Here is a 13777-nt window from a genome sequence, read left to right on the forward strand (position 1 = left end):
AAACATAATGCTGAAATTGTGCGGTGCAACACAAAACACCATAGTGCTTCGATTCGACTTTTCCTGAAAAAGTTGACATAAAAGAATATGAATTAACATGCGTTTTCTGAAGTTTCAAGCTTCACATCATTTTGAAAATGCATGCTAACAAAAATCCTATTATCTGAGCAACTTTCTAAGTTTGTAAGAGCAATATTTTTTGTATGTGTGTGTATGACATTTTTGTGCTAATTACTACTAATGTAGCTTTGTAAGTCGTGGGCGTGTTAGGGGCGGGGTTTGCTACTGCGCATCCTGTGAGGTACTACACTGTTAGATAACCCTCTGTTTAAAGCATCCATTGCAAAATGCACTAAATACATAATTCCAACTTAACTGTTCTTTCACCCATTACATCCCACAGGAAACAACATCAATACTTCATCATCTCCCAAATGTAAAATATTCACCTACCTGTAATGTCCAGATGTGTGGGACAAACAAGCTCCATGAAAACCATCTTCTTTATAAGCTGATAAATTCCCCAATGACTTCCACAAAAATAACCTACTGCATAAGTGACAAAACATAGTAATTATCTCTAACACTTGTCACAACAAGATGTAAGGCCAAAAGACTCCTTTGACAAAACCTACTGATTCCAACTCATACGTCTAGTGTCACTGCTCCCAAAAGACTTATAGTAATAATAATAATAACATAACAAGACTGAACTAACATCTGCTTCACTCTTTTACTGTTACTGAGTTCTCAAATGAGCTTTATTCTGAGGAAAGTGACAAACATGTATTACCTCCTAAAGACGTATACCCAACCAAACCTTCCAAACAATTAAAGAAAACTAAGCACTACCCCCCCCCATGTGATACACCCCCACAATGGCTAAAATCATTAATTTCTGCTGAGTGCATTACCTTGTTAACATATTCAAATAAATAAATACACTGAATAAATAAGTGCATTTTAAACAGCCCATCAATTAAGCTTATTTAGTCAAATGAATATTGGGATTAATACAAAACACAGCATGGTTAACACCTCATCAAGCAGAATATGACCATTTTCACCTCCACTGGCACTTATTGTTTAATCCAGCATCTGACATCAAAAACACTATCACATAGCAAACTTAGAGTAATTCACATTAAAATGGAAAAAGTCAGGTTCCTCTTGCCACATACTGTGCTAGAGGATGACTAGAAACAATCTATTTCTACAGTTTTAGTCAACCTTTAAGTTAATGTGGTAAACTTTAAGAAACTATGGATTTTGTGTTTAGACTGAAATAGGTCCTCTCCTGTTTGGTATCTACTTATCTGAAGTCCAGGCCAACACTAAGGGACTCTGGCTGACAAAGTTCACAGACGATTGCAAATTGGGAGCTATTATTAACTCCCCAAGTGATACTGACATCCTACAGAAAGGCCTCACTGAGACCAATGACTGGTGTCAGAACCATGGCCTTAAGCTCAATGCCAAAAAATGTGTCATTATCCCCCTTGGGAAAAACCTGGTTCCGTTGAATTACCACATCGATGGTAATCCACTGAACACAGAAGGCGTTATAAGAGATCTGGGAACACAGGTTGACAGCAACCTCTCTTTTGACCATCACATTACCACTGTGGTCAGAAAGTCCTTCTGTGTGGCACATCTCATTACTAAGGGTTTTGCATCCAGGAAGAAAGAGGTCATTGTCTCCCTCTACTCTTCCCTCATTAGCCCAGTTATCGAGTGCAATGCTCCATTTGGCATGTACCTTACTCTACAGATCTGCAACAACTGTAGAGGCCACAAAAGTACCTCACAAACAGGATCCTAGACCTTAAACACTTGTCCTATATGGACAGACTCAAAATACTGCAACTATTCTCTGTCTCATATCACCTACTTAGAAGCAATCTCTAGTCAGGTCATTTAGGTCTGAATTACACCCTAACTTATCATGACAATATCAGTCTGTACTTATTCAAGCTATTCTCATAGGTTCATAGGTTCATAGGTTCATACTAGGCTATCTGCCCAAGGGCATTTATAAGCCTAGCCCATAGTTATGTGGCTTTCGCCACCCCTTTAGTTTGAATAAAAACTATGCCTATCATTTTTCTGTGCCTCTGTCAAGCAGTGACACTGAAGTAATCCCTGGGGTATATCTGTCTGTCTGTCTGTCTGTCTGTCTATCTATCTATCTGGATCTCTTATTAACATGACTTTCATTTTGTTCTATAAAGCCTAATACCTTTTGGAGAAAGTACAACAAAATCTGAACTATATGCATTTGTGTCTATTGTCAGACTAGGAAAGGGAACAGGCCCAGAACACTGCAGCTGGTAGCATTACATAAGCACATATGTTTTTCTTCATATCAGGGGATTTTGGGTATCCCCTAAGTGGTCAAAGTTAGTGATTCAATGTGCGTCATCACACATGTGGTGTCAGTTACGTCCAGTCCATACTTCTCTACCCAGTTTTAACAGCAATCTACCTCATTATTACACGTCTGACTGCCAGAAGAATTAATCTGTCTATCTGTCTATCTATCAGTCTATCTATCTGTCTATCTATCTGTCTGTCTGTCTATCTATCTATCTATCTATCTATCTATCTATCTGTCTGTCTGTCTGTCTGTCTGTCTGTCTGTCTGTCTGTCTGTCTGTCTATCTATCTATCTATCTATCTATCTATCTATCTATCTATCTATCTATCTAGTGTTATTGATTCTATTTCCATAAACATGTGGCACCATACACAGAGTTTGACAGTTAAGTTAGGGAACAGAAGTACACTGGTAACATTTCTCTTGTATCACACACCTACTGACAATTTAGAGTCACCAATCCACCTAATACATATCTTTATAATGTAGGTAAAAATTAGAGTACGCAGAGAAAACTCACATAGTTGTTAGGCAGATGCACAAGCTCTGCAGACAAAGTACTAAAGTACAGAATCAATCTGTTGAACCTAAGGGCAATTTGCAAACATGTCTTTAGCTACATTAACTTAGTAAAGAATAATATCTACATTTCTCTAAACATGTTCAAAGTAGCATCCCCTATTCTGAACCAGTGGACATTGCCAATAGATTTGTGAGCAAATTCAGGGCTACTGTACCCCCCCCCTGCTTTTTCTATTCCAATTCCAAAAATCAATGAATAACTTACTCTTTCAATCATCACAAAGAGACACATACTAAAAGTGTTATCTGTGACTAAGAATATTTCCTTCATGGGACCTGATAATATAGCTATTTAATAAATAGTGCCAACATGTCCACACAGAGCCACTCCTCAATCTGTTTAACAAACGTCTACCTACAGGTTTTGACCCTGAAGTTTTGCGTACCATAATGGTGATGACACACTGTAATGGTGGCCATATTACTGACTCCATAAATTGTAGACCTATCAGCCTCACAAGCTTTGTCCTCAAAGCCATGGAGTGTGTTAAAACCATTCTCATAAACTATGATATCATAAAACTTAGACTCAAAACACAAGAGTTTAGCTTTATCAAGGGAAGATACTGCCTAATGAGTATAGTTAATGACTTCTTGGGGGTATACAAGCAGTTGAGAGTGGTCATTTCTCACACATTCGATCTTGACTTTGCCAAGGTTTTCAACACCAAACCCCATGCAGGCTTCACAGGTGCCACATCTGAAAGAATGTAGGCAATTTGTGATGTCCCCTAGGGATCAGTATTGGACCCCTCCTTTTTGACATTTACTTTTTCAATCTCCAGTCTAATGGCCATGACCTCTGGATAACTGTGTTTCTGGATAACAATAAACCAGCATTTACTGTTAAGTCCACCTCTGACACCCTAACCTTTACATAAGGCCACACCCTTATCTTCTTCTTCTTTAAGCTTTTCCAGGTTAGGGGTCACCACAGCAGATCACCTGTCTGCTCATGATTGGCAGTGAAGTTCTTACAGTATTGAGTTGTCAGCCCAGCACCCAACCTTCCACAGAAGGCACACACATGCAAGTACTCAAACCTAAGGCCAAGTTAGAGTGTCCAATCCACCTACAGCATGTCTTTTCCTTATAAATACCTCAAAAACAGCAAACAGGCTTAAATTAATTGCCAAAAATGGTGCAGTATAGTTGTATATAGTACACAAATACTCCAGTCAACATGTAATATAGACAATACTCCACTAAAAATTAAAATGTAGTCAGTGACCTGGGAATGTGGATGGATAATAATCCTCCTTACACTGATCATCATATAATGACTGTAGTGAAAAAAATCTTCTATTTAGTGCAGCTAATTGTAGAGGGGATATTATCCAAATCAAAAGATGTTATCATTCCTTTGCAGTCTGATATAATTAGGCCAGTTATTGAGTACAGCACTGCTCTTTCGGATGTACCTCATTAGACATTGCAAACAACCTGGGACCCTTGTGTATCTGGAATGCATACGTGTGCATGTTATAACAGAAACATTGTTTAAAAGTACAAAAAAGCACACCATCCATTCCAAAATGTTGTTAGCCAGAACTCAAGCAACCAGAAAAAAAAATAGAAGAAATACAGTACAATTTTCATGTGTTGCACCCCCCCCCCCGCAGAAACATACCTTACGTTTTTAGAGTTTTAGAGTTTTAAAAAGGAAGATAGGAATAAATTCCCTCTCTCCCCAACCTAAGAAAAAGTCAAACCAAAAAATAGTATAGAGTATAGTATTAGTCAAGCCTATTTTTAAAAGTAACTCAATGGGTATAACCGTGTACAGATCTTTAACATCAATAGTCAACAGTATAATATCTTCCTTGAACTATAGGGTCTTAATACTTAATGGAGTTTCTGCCATTGACTATAGGTCGAAGTGGACTCTCGGAATACCAGAAATCACTGGGGTATGAGGAGCCAAGCTAGACAAATTCACATACCTGTTCAAACATCAATAAACTAAGGGGTAAAGATGGATTAAAGGTACTCATTACTTTACATTCGTTATTCACACTAGGTTGTTCTTTAAACAAAGGTTGCAAATTGATTTTACGGACAAGTAATTTTAAGGCAATCATAGTTCTTGAACAGGTATGTGATTGGATTTAAGGGGCCAACTGGAATCTAGGATGTACAAGCACCCTGCCCTAGGTAGCAATTTTAACAAACAAGAACGGGAGAATTTAAATTATTTAAGCTTCCAGAACGTTAGAGTAGTTAAGTCTGATAAAGGAGGAGGGCTTGTGTTTTTTGATAATGATGATTATGACAAAAGGATGTTGAAATTACTTGATTCTGGCCATTGCACCCTATCGTCTTTGAATGAAATGATCAGAGCCCAACAGAAGATAAATGTTTTCCTTAATGATGTGTTTATAGAATCTAGGATCTCCCTTGACCTATATAATTATTTGTCTAGCTTGGCTCCTTGTACCCCAGTGATTTTCGGTATTCCAAAAGTCCACAAAGTCCTTGATAATCCACCACTTTGACCTATAGTCAATGGGAGAAACTCCATCATGTACCCATTGGCGAAATATGTGGATACAGCCTTAAAGAAATTTGTGGTTAAATTTGATTACATCTGTAGAGACTCATGGTCATTCCTGAACAGTATTAAGACCCTAGAGTTCAAGGAAGATATTATACTGTTGACTATTGACGTTAAAGATCTGTGCAAGGTTATACCCATTGATCAAGGCATTGAATGGGTAACCGACCTAATTAGAATGAAGGGCTGTTCAGAAAGGGAAAATTAACTTTTAGAGGAATTGTTGGAACTAATTTTAAACAACAAGTTCTTTATGCTCAATGGTTGCTATTATTTGCAAAAGACAGGTGTTGCTATGGGCTCCCTTTGTGGTGCCAGTTTTGCCAATCTTGTTATGGCCCACTGGGAGCAGCAACATGTCTTTAATAACAACACATTCCGGAAGAGCATCTATTACTACACCAGATACCTGGATGATGTTTTTATTATGTTCAAAGGCAACACAACATCTTGAAATTTGTGACTTATTTGAATGAGTTCACCCATTTTCTAAGATTTACCCATAATATGGGAGTGGAGAATATAGCATACTTGGACGTCGAGTTATATAAGGACAGGAACGCACGTGTATTTAAGTCTAGGATACATAGGAAATCAACCTGTTCCAATTTGTTCCTCCATTTCACCAGTTGTCACCCCTACCAACAGAAAAGATCCGTTGTGAAGGGACAACTGGTGAGAGTGGCACGTATGGTGTCAGACGACGATGACTTTAAGGCCAAATGCCAATTATGTGACATGTTTTGCAAACGAGGTTATCCCTCCCAATTATTGGAACATTTGCTCTATGAGGTGAATTTCAAAAGGTCTAATGGTCTGTTAAAGCTGATTTTGGTACCTAAACCCCTTTTGACTGTTTTTTTCTGATTTTTCTGGATATTCAGAAAAAACTGATTCATTTAGGTTGACTTTTATTACATCTTTCACCCTAGATGCACAAGCAGTTAAACAGATAATTGTAAAAAACTGGAATTTATTAATATCAAATGGTAATTTGGCCCCTATTATTGGCTCATCCCCCAAGTTCTTATATAGAAGAGGTCTTAACCTCAAGAACTTACTGGAGAGAGTAAATGTCCCTTCATCTAGAACTGTTGGAATGTACAAATGTGAGAATTGCTCGTATTGTAGATATGTTGAAATGGGTAAGACCTTTACTGTAAGAGGCAAAAGATATTCTATTAATAAAAAATTCAATTGCCTTTCTAGAAGCGTAGTCTATTTGGCTACTTGTAGACTCTGCCCCTGTTTCCACATTGGTAAGACAGCTCGTAGGCTCAGGGACAGAGTTTATGAGCACTTATACAGTATTAAGAAATGCAAAATTGAGAATGCTCTAGCTAAGCATGTCAAGGACCACCCTGAACACAGTTTCACTTTTCGAGTTATTGACCAGATAGAATATAGCTCCAGGGGAGGTCCCTTTGGCTTGATGTTAGAGGTCCGAGAACTGCTTTGGCAAACATGATTGCACGCTTATGCTCCACCAGGCCTGAACGACTTGAGTTCCTCAGCCTGTGTATTGAAACTTCGAAGCTTGCAGAGATAAATTAATTTAAATCTTAATTTAAATCTCAAAAATCAGTATAATTAAACAAATAAAAAATGTAAAGACATTTTAATAGTAATTTTGAATGTATAACAAGCCCCTATATATATACATTAATATATACATGTTTAAGCTGTTTAAAGTTGCTAGTATAGGTCTCTTCCATTTGATTTATTTCACTTCACTTCATTTTATTTTATTTTACTTCATGCTATTTTATTGTGTTTTTAAAAAAAGTTTTTCTGACAGTACTATTACTTTATTTGAATATGTCATGATTTTGCTTAATATATTTCTTGTAACATTTTTAGCTAACATAGAATGGTTCAGTCCTTTAATTCTCAATTGATTTAATCATGTGACTTTTTAAGTTATATATGGTTACTTTTTTTGTAATATTTTGTCTGATGAAGTTTTATTCAAAGGAATAAGACGAAATCGCTTACTTTACTGGTGTGTTCTTTAATAAATTGTCTTGTGGCGTATTTTGCAGCCAGCGGCTTTTTATTTCATTTTTTGAGTTTTCCACCTTTGCTGAATGAGTTCCAAATTAAGCCCTATGAAGTTAGGTGCATGGCAAAGTGGTTCAGGGATAGCATCAAGCATGACTGTGACAAGTACATCTTCAGTAAATATGAAGGTGACCACTGTTGTTCCTCAGGGCACTGTGCTAGAACCCTAGTATTTGGCATCTACTTCAGATATTCAAATTACAGATGGGAATTTCTGGCTAACCATGTCTGAGAATGAATGCTAATTTGGTGTCATCCTCAAGTCACCCTCTGATACGTAGAAACTCCAAATGGAGCTCGCTCATATCAATAACTGTTTGCATGTTCTCCCTACGTTCGCATGGGTTTCCTCCCACATTCTAAAGACATGCTTCTGGAGCATTTCTCCCCGGGCCTCCGCTGAAAACAGGATCTGTGGAACCTAGTTGGACTTTCCCGGTCAACAAATGTTAAATAAAAATAAAAAAAGTAAAAATAACTGCCGCTCAAAAAATGGGTTAAAACTTAACAATAAAAACTGCAATATCATTGGATTTGTAAACAATCCCTTCATCTATTATATAGTATAGAAAACACCCCACTTAAAAATGAAAGTGTGTTACAAGATGAGGAAACATGAGTAGATAATACCTTTGACTTTAGCCATCATTTTGCAACTATTGTTAGGACATCTTTTGGTTGTAGTGTAGTGTAATACATCCCAAGATGCTCAGTAGCAAAGCCGGCCCACAGCCTAGAAACCTTGTCTACAGACTAGTGCGGCATCTACAATGCCAACCCACTGGAAGTCATACATATAACCTTAAAAGTATGCCATTTTGTATGTAGACTAATTAAAAATATAGACATAATAGCTTGCCTTAGAGTCAGTGCTGAGTTTTTCATTCGCCATATTACATAACACTATGTTTTACTCTAAATTGTGCTCCTATAAACTTGTAAAGTTGATAGAATAACATGTTTTGCATTACCATGCATTTTCTAAAGGATATGAAACTGGAAACTCAATTATCTATCATTATATAGTGACCTCAATTCCCAACGATTTTGCTAGAAAAAGAATGAACAAATGAATAAATACACTTTATAAGGCAAAGGTTTTTTCTGAAGGCTATGAAGTCAGAAAATCATATGGTCATTATTTGGTCACTTCCATTCCTAATGATTTGCCAGGAAAAACAAAAAGCTAAGAAGCTGGACACTGTAGTATACATAGTGTATTTGTACCGTCATCCCTTGTGGGCAGTGGATTAAAGTATAGGTAACAGAAAAGATTTCCAGTTTACTGTGACAAATTTCAGAAAAGATAATTACTTTGCTGTAGGGCTGATGTGATCCTAAGAAGGGAATGAACAGGAGTTGAAATGCAAATAGTTATTTACAGTCTCTCCCCACCAGCTTGTTTTAGAGAATGTGGTATGAGGCAGATCATGTTTTTCATGGGCTCCAAAAAAATATTTGTGGAATTAATTGGGGGGAGCATATTTAATTTAGATATAATGGAAAGGGCATTTAGATAACCAAAACATTTCCAATCTATTCTTTTCTGTGTTTGCTGTGGTGTAGACTTAACAGCATTTCATATCAATATAGTCTTGGTGAGTTATTAATGGATGGACAGTGTAACTGCAGAAATCTGGGGGCTATAGCACCATGTGCTAGTTTGTATGTTGCCGTCGACCTTCTAATTAGTATACATTGTAAATAGATGTACTTGATAATTTTCTTCAGGGACAAAATGCAGATGTCACACAGGGTGCCTGAATTTCTAGCTTAAATTGCGTATTGTTCTGCCATCACTGTGGATCAGTGAAACAGACTGCAATGTATTTCTTACAAGAACTGATGATGATTTTCTTGCATATTGTTTGACTGTTTCAGTAAAGCAGCTGCAGTTAGTTAGTTTTAAAGCTAGTTCTCGTATGCCGATCACACTGTAGTGCAATTGCAAATGCAATTATATTATAATTATTATATACAATTAGATCGACAACCTGGAACTGCAGAAAAAAATCTGAAAATAATGTTCACTGAGCAGGTAAAACACCTGATGCTTTGAATGGTGGTGCTGCAGATGAAACATTTCTTCTGGAAATCCATTCCGTTAGCATCATGTGTTAACAGTGTGCTGTATTTTGCCAAAACCAAAAAGTAATTTTAGTTTCTTTCTGTCGATCGGTTATAGCACATATCAGATGCAACATGGCATAACACTGGCAACCCGGAACTGTGATTTCAATTGAAATTTATGTAAAGAAGGAGAACAATTCTACAAATGAAATGTTTGCACCCACAAAATAGCTATTCTGTATGGTGTAACTACTGATTACAGTTATAATGATGTGGGACACTCTGCAGAGCTAAACTGTTAAAATACAATGAAAATGGTATACAGAAGTTGAAATATAAGAGCTATATGGCATTTTTAGGGCATATACTATGGATTGCTGAAATAAAAAAATAATGTTTTCTGTAAGCTGAATCTTTGAAACTCTCCCTTTAGGTCTACTATATGTTTTTGTTTGTACCTATGTAATTCATTCTTTCATAGGAACACATATGCAAATCTTCACCAGATTGTATTCTGCTTTTCAGCACATGTGACCGAACCACCTTAATCTACTCTCTTTGATCTTGTTTGCAATTGGAGCTACTTTGGATTCTGCTCTTTTGTCCTCATTTCTTCATCTGTCCCACGGTGTGTGTCCAACCACCTATCTCAGGCATTCCTTTCCATCACCTCTGGCTTCCTCATCTGCTCTGCCTTTACTGCCCAGGTTTCTATACCATACAACAGTACTGGCTGCAGCACTATTTTGTATATTTTACGTTTCTTTGGCATTCTTGTGTCATACACTACTCCTGACACTCTATGCCAGTTGGCTGCAGCCCCTCTGATTCTAGCTTTGACCTCTGCATTCAGATTTGCCTTCTTCTCAACCACTCCTTCCAAACTATCTCAATTCTCAGCTTCTTCTGATTTCCCCATTTTGCTGCCATTACCACTGTTTTATGTGTACTTAGTTTCATCCCATGTGCCTTCAGTTTTGCATTCCATTCTCCCATTCTTTGCTGAAATTCTTGATCAGAGTCTGCCTGCAATGCCATATCATCTGCATAAAGCAACTTTGGTGATCTGTCTCCTCTGACCTGTTTGCTAATGTAGTTCATCACCAGTATGGACAGCAGTGGGCTCAGAACTGAACCCTGATGTATACCTACTCCTATTGGGAGCCCTTCTGTGAGACCAAACACTGTTCGTACTTGAGTCACTGGGTCCTTGTACATAGCCTGCACTATTTCTATCAAATCAGCTTTCTTAGGACTTTGTCATATGCCTTCTCCCAGTCTAGGAATGCCCAATTAGACTCTTTTGTCATCTAGCTTCTTCTCAGCTATCTGTCTCATTGCATCAGGTCAGCTGCATCCTGATCTGAATCTGAACTGCTGAAATCCCGTCTTACTTTCTACTACTCTGCATATCCATTTATCAGTCACCCTTTCCAGAACTTTCATGCAATTTGACAAGAGTTTGATATCTCTGTACTGCCCACAGTTGTGGAAGTCCCCTTTATTCTTCCACACTGGCATGAGTATACTTATTCTACTGTCATCTGGGATATGCCTCTCTCTCCACACTGCTATGAGTACCCCCAGGAGCCATTTCTCCCCTATCTCACCAAGCATCTTTGTCATGTATGCTGTGATCTCATCTAAGCCTGCTGCTTTCCCTGACTTCATTTTTGTTAGTGCTATTCTTACTCCTTCTAGGGCAGGCTCCTCTTCTTCTCTCATTGTAGGCTGTGTCTGGGGCAGCCTTCCTTACTAGGAGGAAGTCTACCTGAGTTGCACATTGGCCACTCTTGTATGTGATCCTGTGATGGGATCTCTTTCCTTACCATGTGTTGGCTACTATCAAGCCATTTGCCAGACAGAGGTCTAGAATGGCCTCTCCTTCTTCATTCCTGTTGTCCCACCCATGTGGACCCAGGCAGTCCTCGTATCCTTTTTTGTCTGTCCCGATATGTGCATTTACATCACCCATTATCAACACCAATTCATGTTGTCCTGATGAATGCACTCTTTTCCTCACAAATTACAACCCTGCTGTGGGGCATAGGTTGAAATTCTGAATACTAACCTATCATGACACTGGAGTCTGAGTGCCATAATTTTGTCACTAATTCTGATGACATCCATCACTGCCTTCTGAAGCCTGCCTCTCGCCATAATTCCATCATCATTTCTAGCCTGTCTGCCTCCTGACTCTGGATCCCAAGCCAAGTGTCTTTGCTGCACTATCCTTCCATCTTGTCTCATGTATACATAATGTCCAGCCTCCTCCATACCATTATGTCATCCACTTCCAAGCTCCATCCTGTCAGTGAACCTACACTGAGTGTAGCAATTCTTAGTTCATATTTAGCAGGTTTATTGGTTTAATGTGAAGCTTTCACTCAACAGAGCTATCCCGGGCTGGGCAACTGGACATGCGCCAGCCAGTGGCTTATTGACCCAGGACTGCTGGGCTTTATGGCAGGCATACACACACCCCTCCCATCGCAGGCATGGGTCCCTAGTATAGGTTGGAGTAGGCCAGGTCCTTGACCCACTTATCACCAGTAACTACCCATGCCCATTTTGGTGACATTAGTCAACATGACCAAATCACCTACAGCCATATTTTACACTGTTGAGTGGCTATCCCTGCCACAGTGTGCAGTCTGTGATCCATGTTCTCCTGTCTTGAGGATACAGTGGACCACAGCAGATGCCCAAAGTGGTTGGTCTATATAACTCTTCCACATATAGGGCACCATGTAGAGTCTGTGCTACTGCTCATAGCTCCATTCACTGATGAGTTTTGAAATGGAAAGACTCAGCATGTTTTTCAGAGGTGGTAGGAACCCACAGAGGCACATGGAGAACCTGCAAATTCCTAACAGGCATTGGGCGGAGGTCAGGATCAAACCTTGTACCTTGTGCATGGGAGGTGAAGACCTTAAGCATTAAGACAACTGAACAACCAGATGCACATTAATTGTATGAAGGGACATTTGGTATAGCTGTGTGAGTATGCATACAAGGGTGATATATAACTAATCTTGGACATCATCTTACCTTTTGTCACAATCTAAACTGAATATAATAGACTGGAATAACTGGTCAGATTTGCATGTAATCCCAAGGTAATCAGACATTGCTAAGTCTCACAGTGCAGAGGGTAAGGCTCTGAGCTGTTTTTTCTTGTGGTACAAGGTTGTAATCTCTCAGCCCTCATTTGAGCAAGTCACTTAACCAGATATTGTTCTGTGGTCTCAGTTGAAAAGTAACTGTCTATCCACTGTGTCTACCTGGTTAACAAATGGGTATTATATGATTGCCTGGAAGTAGGTGGTCAACTGTCTCTGTACCAACAAAGACCTAACTACTTTGCAAGTGATGGCCTGCATCTGTAGCCTCAGGGATTTTTGCATATTGACAATTGTTCTACCTCCAGGGTACTTTCTCAAGCAACAGTAGTCTATTTAAATGCAGTTTGGACCAATGGATGAGAAATTGCAAATTCACCCATGGTTTGTCACCTGTGGCCCTTATGGAATGGGTAACTTGTAGATGCCCTAAGACAAAGACATATGCCAAAGCTGTTCTTGTGTATGAGCACTGATAATTGGGGGAAATTGGGGCACAAATGGCTAGTCTTAAAAAGGCTCTAGGATCATTAGCCTAGTAACCTCCAATGGTCCTAAACATGATCTAAACTTACACTGCAATACAAACAGAACCTGCCTGTGATATAAACACCTATTCCACATAACATTTCTCCTCTGAAACAGATTCACCCATTTATATTAAACAAAGTAACTCCCTAACCACTTTCAAACAAAACTTAGATAGAGAGGGGTAAAGTGCAAATTGTGCTGGTTAGGCTACAAATGATCAATTTGCACAGTAATAACTGATGAGTCTATATGGTCTGCAGAAGTGATCATTTACTTCTATGATTGCTCATTGACGTGCTTTTTGTATGCATTACCCTTTCAGTGTCTTGCTGTGGTGGGCCATATGGCTAAGTTCACTGTATGACAGAGGGGCATAACAGTATGGCAAATTGTCCTTACTTGGGCAGTACAGAAAGCATTATTAGTGAGGAAGTAAAACCATAACTGGTGATATGTTCTACATCTCCCTGCTTTATTTAT

This window comes from Protopterus annectens, chromosome 10.part0 (assembly GCF_019279795.1).
Source record: "Protopterus annectens isolate FY-2018-M chromosome 10.part0, PAN1.0, whole genome shotgun sequence".
Lineage (NCBI taxonomy): Eukaryota > Metazoa > Chordata > Ceratodontiformes > Protopteridae > Protopterus > Protopterus annectens.